Raw genomic sequence first — 10,609 nt, 5'->3', positions numbered from 1 at the left:
AAAAAACAAAGAAATTCAACTAATAATTAATAATCTTCCAAAACAGAAAAGTTTCAGACCCAGACAGACTCACTGGTAAGTTCTACAATCTCCTCCAAAAGATAGAAACACATCCTAACTCATTCTTATAAGGCCAGCACTACCTTGATACTGAAACCAAACAAAGATATTACAAGAAAAGAAAACTACAGACCAATATGTCTCATGAACAAATATGCCAAAATTTTTAGAAAAATATTTGCAAATTGAAGCCAGGCGCAATGGCTCACGCCTGTAATCCCAGCACTTTGGGAGGCCGAGGTGGGCGGACCACGAGGTCAGGAGATCAAGACCACGGTGAAACCATCTAAAAAAAAAAAGAAAGAAAGAAATTTGCAAATTGAATCCAAAGTACAGTCCTTCTTCTTTATCCATGGATTCCATATCTGTAGATTCAACCAACCTCAAATCAAAAATATTCAGAAAGAAAAACAACAAAAAATAATAATACAACAATAAAGAGTAATACTAATTTATAAAAAACAATAGAGTTTAACAACTATTTACATAGCACTTACATTGCAGTAAGCATTATAAACAATCTAACTTAAAGTACAGTCATGTGTTGCATAACAAGGGCGATGCATTCTGAGAAATGCATCATTAAGCAAATTTGTCATTGTGTGAACATCACAGACTGCACTTACACAAACTAGATGCTATAGCCTGCTGCACACCTAAGCTATACATTAGGGCCTGTTGCTCCTAAGCCACAAACCTGTATAGCATGTTACTGTACTGAATATTGTGGGCAACTATTAAGTATTTGTGGGTCTAAACATATCTAAACATAGAAAAGGCACCATAAAAATTTAGAATACAAGGCACCATGAATGAAGCTTGCAGAGCTGGAAATTGTTCTGGGTATATCACTGAGCAAGCAGTAAGTGAATGTGAAAACTCAAGACATTAGAATACACTGTTGCATATTTTGTAAACATTGTAGACTTAGGCTACACTAAATTTATTTTTTAAATATTTTTATTTCTTCAATAATAAATTAATTTCAGCTTACTGTAACTTTTTACTTCATACACTCTTCCATTTCTTTTCCACTTTTTGACTCTTTTGTAATAACAGCACAAACGCATTGTATAGCTCTACAAAAATGTTGTTCCTTTATATTCTTATTCTGTAAGCTTTTTATTTATTTATTTATTTTTACTCTTCAAACTGGAGAGGTAAAAGAATTCCCACCCTATATGGTAGGTGGTTTCTGAGAGCAGTCATATGATCAGATTCACATTACAGAAAATCCCTCTGGTGGCTTTTTTTGTTGGAGAGATTCTGGGAGGAAGGGGAGGCTGCATGCCCAGAGACCGATTAGGAGGTGAGGAATAAGAGATCCTGGGCCAAGGAAATGACACTGAAAAGGAAGAGAAAGGGACAAATGCAAGCAATATTAAAAATAACAGACAAGATTCTAGTAGATTGGAATAAAATCTGTGTCCCCAAGATTCTAGCTTTAAAAAATTGGGTGGTATCACCAATCTAGGTGAGAATGCAGAAAACCCCAGTTTCTACAGGGAAGGTGACAAGTTTCATAAAAGTTATATATGGAATTGCTCTTTCAAGTTATGTTGTCTGGAGTTCACAAAAGAAACCAGGACTAGTGTTAGAAATATGGGAGGATATTTCAGACGCATGCAACACTTAGGATGAAAGTTTTCAATGCATAAAATCAAGGGGTACAAAACAGGAATGCCACAACATCTTTTCTCAAGTTCAAGAGGGTTCAATCTTATAGCTAAGATTCAGTGGCAAATTTGTCTGGGGGAGAGGGTGAAGATTTGTCAGAAATATTCATTTCAGCCTTTACCATTTTGCTTCCAATTTCTTACTAACAGCCCTGCCGCTACAAGGATTTATTGCTACGGGTCATTCTGGAGCTGACGAAGAGCAGGCCAGTTTCCTAACAGGTTGTTTAATCCACACTTGAATAATAGTAGATTCATATGACAGCTGCTCCTACTCATTTGGTAACCCAGAGAAGCACTGAAATACTCTCTTTGAGCAATTATTTATACTATTTTTGAGTAGTATACTTTTTTGAATAATTACATAAAATTTATTTTATCATGTGGAAAGTGTAATGTATTTCTTCATTATAGCTTTATATCTCTTCATTTATAGACAGTTTTGTAATATATTTTGTAATTTCTACACTTTGTATTTGCTTTTCTTTAAGACAAGGTCTCATTCTATCGCCTAAGCTGGAGTGCAGTGGCGCAATCATATGTATCATTTGCTCTTTATTTAGTTATGAACCTGGTTCACATAAAATGGAAATATTTTGCATTTTTATTTATTAATAAATCAGTGTTTCTTCTTTTCATCTCCAAAATATTTAATCCATTTATAATCATTTAATATTTATATACTTTTCAATATAAAAAATAACTATTGGTTATAAAATAATTGGGAAAAAATAATTATGCACATTATGTGGTATAGGAATTTACATCTTCTGGTCTCAAAATGTTTTCTTGGTTAATAATATTAAAGTTTCCTGAGTTGTCTCTCTATGATTTTCCTCAAATTTTACCTTCCAATTATAACTAAATCTAAAAATCTTAGTGTTAACTAAATCTGTGTGTTGGTGAACAAATTAAGATGGTAAAAGACATGTACCCTGAAACCTAAAGTATAATAATAATAAATTTTAAAAAAGATGGTAAAAGCCTCAAATGCTCAAAGCTGTCTAAGCAATTATCTTCATTTTGTTTTTTCCTCAGTATATAGACACTGAGAAACTCCAAACACATGAATATAGGTACACATGTGAATTAGAAGAGATAAGCCTTTGAGAATCCATGCCATGGACAACAGCGTCCAAAATGTGGTATTAATGGGAAATGTGCCGTTTGTGAGATTTTAGCAATCGCCATCACCAAAATCTTCAAAAATAAACAAGGATGCTACATTCCAAGAGTGAATTCATTCCTCATCGATACTTTCAGGATCTTAAAACAAGGGTTCCTATGAAGAACTGACCAGATCAGAACAGAATCCGTTGAGGAGAGATTTCACAGTAGATACTGAAAATGCTAACTCAACTAAAATGATTTGTGAAATGTTCCATTAAAACGATTGATTTCCAAGAATAGTCAAGATGAATCTGAATTTCTTGGACTGGGTGAAAAAGAATTCTGCCTGATACTTAAAGCCCTAAGAAATAGTCTCCTCATTGCCACCTTCATGTCCTTATTTCTAAATTTATAGATGACAGGATTCATAAAAGGAGTAATAACGACAGTAAAGATAGCTAGAAATTTATCTACAGGTAAGGTAGGAAATGGCCACACATAGAAAATAATGCAAGGACCAAAGAAGAAAACCACAACAGTGATGTGAGCTGTGAGAGTGGACAGGCCTTGGAGGACCCTCCTGAAGAGTGTTTACGAACTGTGAGCAGAATAAAGATGCAGGACACAATCAAGATGAAGAAAGTGTCCGTGGAGATTAAACCACTGTTGGCAGCGACCAGAAACTCCAGTCTGTATGTGTCTGTACACGCAAGTTTGATAAACTGAGGAAAATCACAATAAAAACTATCCATTTTGTTGGGGCCACAGAAGGGTAAGTTTACAACAAAAGCCAGTGGGGCCACAGAACGGATGAGTCCAGTGGTCCAAGCAACAGCCACAAAAGAAATGCACATTCTTAGGCTCATGATGTTCAGGTAGCGGAGGGGCTTACAGATAGCAATACACCGATCATAGGCCATGATTATGAGCAGCACCATCTCCGTACCACCAACAGTGTGAATAAAGAACATCTGAGTAGTGCATCCTTTCAAGGAGATGACTTTACATTTTCTGAAAAGGTCATAAATCATCTTTGGGGTTGCAATGCTGGAAACACCTGTATCAATGAAGGAGAGATTTGCCAACAGAAAGTACATCGGGGAATGTAAGTGATGGTCTGAGATTATAGTAAGCATAATGAGAATGTTTCCCAGCATACTTGCTACATAAAATACTGTGAAAAACAGAAAAAGGAAAATCTGAATCTCCCAAGAACTCGTGAGTCCCAGCAAGAAAAAATCAGACACCACTGAGTGATTTTTCTCCATTCATCAACTTCATGTGCAAGGCTGACCCTGAAGTTATCTGAAGAATGAAAGAGGAAGAAAAACATAATTTTTAAGTTGAAATTGACATTCTGGCTATGGAATAATTACACAAATGCCTATTATTCTGCTCAAGAGTACTAGAATTTACATAGTACAAGATTCATGCAGAGCCAGCCCCAGAATTGTTTCCACACCTAGACATTTGGTATTCTTTAATCATGCAGGCTCAAATTTAGTTTGGGATTTAGTGCATAATCGAGAAGAGAAAATGTAAACAAAGTCATCTACAAATTTAAAGAGAGATAAATCAGATTGTAGAGAGACTTGTTCTTCTTCATTTCTACATAGAAAAAAAATGCCACAGAATGAAAAGTGCAAACATCGGGAAAAGTTATTTATTTTTGTTGTAAAAGTTACTTATTTTGTATATATGTAGCCACCTTACTACACTTTGTAGTTTTTTACTGAAATGTCTTGGGTTTTCTAGCTTGACAATCATGTCATCAGCAAAAAGAGATAACATTTCATTTTTTAATTTTTGTTGGTTTGATTAGAACTATATTCATTTCATTACCTCCTGATTAACTTGGAAGTACTATTATACTTTTCTATTCTGTTAATGGTTACTATCCTTTTTCTAGTGATACAATTCTCCACTCTTATTTTAAAATACATCAACTATTTTCCTCACCAACATGTTCTGTTTCCTTTCTACTTTCCTCCAACACTGAAGAAGATGACACTTTTAAAATACTTTTCTCCCCTGTTTACTTTTCTCCTCTCTCCACTTCAATTAAGTCAATTCTTTTTTATCCTTCTGGAATTACTATCAGTTTTACATATTGATTTTCATACCTCCTGTATCTGTCCTTCCTATTTTGTTTTCTTTCATGATTTTCATCTCTTATCTTTATCCTATGGGCTTTAAGATATACATTGCACCTAATCTTCCAGCCTCAAATTTGGATTTCAAAAATAATCATCTGGCCAGGTGCAGTAGTTCATGCCTATAATCCCAGCACTTTGGGAGGCCAAGGCAGGAGGATTGCTTGAGCCCAGGAGTTTGAGACCAGTATGGGCAACATAGTGAGGCCCCATCTCTACAAAAAATAAAAAGATTAACCGTGATGGTACATGCCTGTAGTCCCAGCTACTTGGGAGGTAGGGTGGGAGGGTCACTTGAGTCCAGGAGTGCAAGGCTGCCCCCGCCTGGGCAACAGAGCTAGACGCTGTTTCTAACATAATTAAAAACAAAAAAAATCATCTAAGCCAAGCACAGTGGCACATGCCTGTAATCCCAGCTAGTAGGTAGGCTGAGGCAGGAGAATCACTTGAGCCTAGGAATTCAAGGCTGTAGTGTGCTATGATCACACCTGTGAATAGCCACTGCACTCTAGCCTGGGCAACACAGAGAGACCTCATCTCAAAAAAAAAAGAAAAAAGAGAAATAAATCATACTGTCTTTAAATTCATCTTCTGAATTGCTCTGCTCCAAAGAATCTTGTCTATGTTGCACTTGAATCTCTTTACATCTATTATTATGTTTTATTAAAATAAGTATCTGCTTCTACCAGCAGCCCTGTATCAAAGATCAGTCTAATACTACATATATTTAATATATACTTTATGCATATAAATTATAGGATTTGAGAAGAACATTCAGAAATCTATACCAACTACCTGATTTCAACAACTATTCAATATATCCAGCCTAGTCTGTTATTTTGAACACTCTAATCGCTCCAGAGATGTAAATGCCATCTAAAATACAGTGGTAGACTCCTTGTTGTGTTGTTGTAATAATTACTTGAGTTTTACAAAAGTGCCTTAAAAACCTTGGAAATAAATAAATACCATTGTATTGGGTTTGAAGCAAACTCTAATTCTCAATGACAGTATTCTTACTTATTGCTTGTGATGAAGCAATTAAAGAAAATCTGGTGAGAATTTGATATTTTTTTAAGGATCCAAACTTAAAATTGATCTCATCTCAAATATTTCCCATCACAATACAGACTGACCTTGAAGACAAGTAAAATTTTCTCTACAAGATAATAAAGAATGACAATTTACAATAAAAATTCAATCATGTTAGTCTTTTCAAATCTCAATTTAGGATATTAGATAGTTTATTTAAACCCATGTGTTTTCCTCCTTATGTTTAATAATCTGGACAGACAGAGGTAATATATTTGTTAAAAATGAATAGCAGGTCAAACTCCTGGGTTTAAATATGACTTAACCACTTACCTTCCCATTTTTCCCTAACCTTAGACAAGTTATCTATCTCATTGTATCTAAGATACTATCAAATTGAGTAATAATAGTTCTGGCCTCAAAATTTTATTCCTCCTAATACTATCTGCTCCACTGCCCATCAATGACACCCTTGCCTCCACTTTCCTAAAACTGGTCTCATGAGAACCCCAAATACCGTAGAGTAGCTAAATCTTCATCCTCATGATCTCTGTGCATTATTTCACACTGTTCACCATTTCCTACTGTCTAAGAAATTATGTAGATCGTGAAATATGCAAAACTTTTATCATCTTCCCCTATAAGTAATGACTATTCTACCGGCTGAATCTAAAGAGGGTACCTCTTCAAACAAGAATTCTAACTAGTCATTCACATAGAGAATGATAGAATCATCATTGCTTAGAGGCCAAAGAGCAAATCATACCTAAATGCACAGTGCACAAAGTAACTTTAAATATATGCAAATTATAAAGTTCACAATCTGCTTTGGCATTCTGTTGAGTGTTTCATAAATTGTTTTCTTTACTCCTTTCCAAACCCTGAGACATAATCTACTAAGGATGATTATTTAGGATTACTTACTTCTGCTAAATCCTCAGTAGAGACAGAAACTACTACTATTCACCAGATAGTGATCTTTTATACAAGTGAAATCCTGCCCAAAAAGCCATCAACTAAACTTACTAGTCAATGACTCAATCATAGAGTTATTTTTTAACAATTTACCTCTCCTTAATTTTATGATATCCATAATAAACATTTTTCTGTTATTAATGGCTTCTCCTTTCTCAACCCTTTCAAACACGTTAATCGTTCTTCTTTGAGTCTCTTCACTATCTACACATCATTTAGCCCATTAGCACATTAAGGAATATGCTAATAAATCTTTGTTATAAAACTTTAATAAGGGTCTGTCTAATTACAAATATAATCCAATTATTTCCTGAATCTTGAAGGTCATATTTCTGTTAATTCTGATCTCATATTGGGCTTTAGAAAACAATATTATATTATAAATGTACCATATCCTCTGGAAATCAAGATATTTTATGTTAGAATATCATTAGTCCTTATGATTAGCCCTGTCAGTTAAAAACTCATCTGAATTGAGAATGCTCCTATTCCCTCACATAATTACAACTAAGTCAATTTCTTCAAGTTCTGTCCTACCATAAATGCTGCTTGTTACTTTTTATCATTTTCATTAACATTTCCTCCAGGAAACAAATACCAAAATTTATAGCATGGATTTGCTTTTTTCCTTACAGTTTATAGTCTTTAAAAATCTTTCATATCTTTTGTTATAAAATAGCCCATGAAGAATGTAGGAAACATAATATGATCCACATTTTACAGATTAGAAAATAAGGACTTGAAGAGGTTATATGGATTGCCTGATTTTGCACACCTAAGTATCAAATTCAAACCCAATTCTTGTAATTGTTGTTTAAAAATGTAAATGAACAAAAAGGAGTATCTGAAGGAAATGTCAAAATTTTAATAGTTGCCATTTTTCTATTGAGGGACTATGGGTGTTTTTTCCTCTTCTTCTTACTTTATTTTATAAATTTTCTATGGTACACATGCATTTCTCTTTAAAGAAAAATATTAAAGAGCAAGTTGACTTCAGATTCCAAGCATTCTTCACTATGCTACTCTGTAAGTCACTGACAATCTAAAGTCAAAGATTATTTTCAGGGGCAGATAGTTTTCAGGAGTATCTTTTACTATCCAAGTACTCAACAGAATTTCAATGAAGGCAAAGTGGGTCTTGAGTGTCTGTGGCTCCTCTACCATCTCTTGCCATACCATCATCTACTCCTTCTCTGGTACCTACTACTTTCATACTTCCCTTTGGCTGTCCAGTAACTTTCACTACATCTTTCTCTCACAAATCTAGTCTCCTCTAAGTTCTTAGCCTTCAGAATTACTCTTTCCAAATACTTTCAATTAGCCCACTTAATATTGAGCCAGCTCTACATGAAGTCATAGGAGGAAATCAATGAAGTTACCTGGGTTTATGTAAATTTGATTCATCATATTTTTATTTTAGTTATATATGTCCCTAACTGCACTATGCTTCCTGATTATTCCAGGCTGCTCTAACTCTCCAGCTCTCACCCTGCCCTCCTTGCACACCAGAATAAGGGACATCAACAACTCAACTCAGCTTCTAAAATGTTGCCTATACCTGATCTCAGCTCCCTATGGTAACATTTTTAAATGAGAATTGACGTTTACCCCATTTTACTGTCTTCTTCATCTGTATCACATCAAAAGAACAACAGATGAATCTTCTCTGAGCCTTGAAATGATTCATACTCAATGATGAAAATGCCTTTAGTCCTCTTTGCAAAGAAGCGCTGTAGGACCCAAAACTGTATCTTACCTGAGTTAAGCCAACGAATCTAATCTATCCTCCTCAGATGGTGGGTTGATTCCTTTGAGTTAAGCCAACGAATCTAACCTATCCTCCTCAGATGATGGGTTAATTCCTTTTGTGAAAAGATAAAAAGCTTCAATTGTATGAGAGTTATAATTTCTAAAAAGAAAGAAAGAAAAAGTAGCTTGAGTAATGCTGAGAACTAAAAATGACCAAAATTGGGAGTCTATAATACACAGAAACTGATAACATCACTTAGGAATTTATCTACCATGAAAAGCTAAAAGGAAATACAGAATAAAAGAGTTGAAAGAAACAAGGAATAGAAAGAACAAAAATATTATGGTGCTTCCTCCACCTCCTGGAATATGTTCTTCTGTTTGGAATCCCACTCTCCATTCAAGATCTAATTTAACTTCACCTTCCCCAAAAAACAGTTCCCCAAAACCATCAGCAACAGTCATAGTCTGTTCATTTTGATACTCTCCTCCCTGCCCTGTCCAGAATACATTTGCAGCAAACATGTTGAATAAGAATTAAATTATAAATTAAATTAATGGGAAATATTTACTGAGCAATGCTCAGAGATGGATCAACTATCCAAGGATAGGTTAGATTAATGTCTAGTCTGCTAAACTATAAAACATTTGTTTTACATACATTTTGCAGGATGGTACATGAAGTAGGAGCATTTTTCTAGGTTCAGAAGATGATAATTTCACATTCTTACTGAGGTTGTAACCTTTCCCAAAACAAAGAGTCTTATGTTGTTTTTTGCAAGTAAAAAAGATTCTAATTAACAACCTTGAATATCAGTGACCAAATGATGGTACCGAGTCTTGGGAATAGACTATCCTCTCTTGATTGGATTTTCCTTGGAATTATACCTCAGAGTCTACATTGATTTTCACCCAGGGAATAAAAAGGACAAAAGAATTGAAGAAAAGTACCTGCTGGGTATCAAGTGTAGTGGTGTCTTGGATGAATGTACAGAAATATTTTTGCTTTAAAATAAGTCAATAGAAGTAACTAACTGAGAAATCCAGCACTTTCAAATACTTGGGAAGCAGAGCTGGAAGGAGAAAGAGTAACTATTTGAGAAACCACAGAATATAAAATTAAATTTAACTTTAGCAATTTTGATTTTTTAGATGCTTTGAGCTCCACAAGGCCCCAAACCCAGGCCCTTGGATTACAGAAATTTTCCATTAGAAAGCACTGTCAAGTTATAACATATTAATTACTAAAGTATAAGAGGATTGTGACATCACAAAGCTTTCACATAAATATACCTTTTCTGTAAAAACCTTCCTTGACTATATTTAATAAGAAGTTCATATACTCTTCTTTCACAGTCCTCTGATCTTTCCCTCTGTTTTTATTGTTACCATCATTCCTCAGGTATTATTGCTTCATATTAACTCTTACCAAGGGCTGCCATTGATCAGCCTCAGGACCATCACCACACACTACCATAACATAGTCAGTAAAGGCAAGCAAGCAGCGGGGCACAATGCAGAATACAGAGTCAATATTTAATAACAAATCATCTTTAAAATCTATTTGACTAATTTTTCTAATCTAGCTTAGAATAATTTTTACAATCAATAGATGTAATCAAATGGTTGATCCCTCTTAAACACAGCCACTACCAACAAGCAGCTGTTACAACAATTCAATAAAGTAAACTATTGTCTAAGATTTACATATTTTTAGACAACATCAAAATTGACTTTAAAATCCACCTATATGCTATTTACAAGACACATACTTAAAAACATAAAGATATACAAAGGTTGAAGGTAAAATAATAGGAAAATTACATACCAAAAAGAAAAGTAGCATGGCTGTAT

At 34.4% G+C, this 10,609-nt stretch overlaps 1 pseudogene; it reads right to left on the bottom strand.

Annotated features, from left to right (window-relative positions):
- Positions 1-1,190: 1,190 nt before the first annotated feature.
- On the bottom strand, positions 1,191-4,114 carry LOC100457022 (olfactory receptor 4F3/4F16/4F29-like; annotated as a pseudogene).
- Between the last annotated feature and the right edge of the window lie 6,495 nt (positions 4,115-10,609).

This window comes from Pongo abelii, chromosome 16, assembly GCF_028885655.2.
Source record: "Pongo abelii isolate AG06213 chromosome 16, NHGRI_mPonAbe1-v2.0_pri, whole genome shotgun sequence".
NCBI lineage: Eukaryota > Metazoa > Chordata > Mammalia > Primates > Hominidae > Pongo > Pongo abelii.
This window is presented reverse-complemented; position numbering and strand designations above follow the sequence as displayed.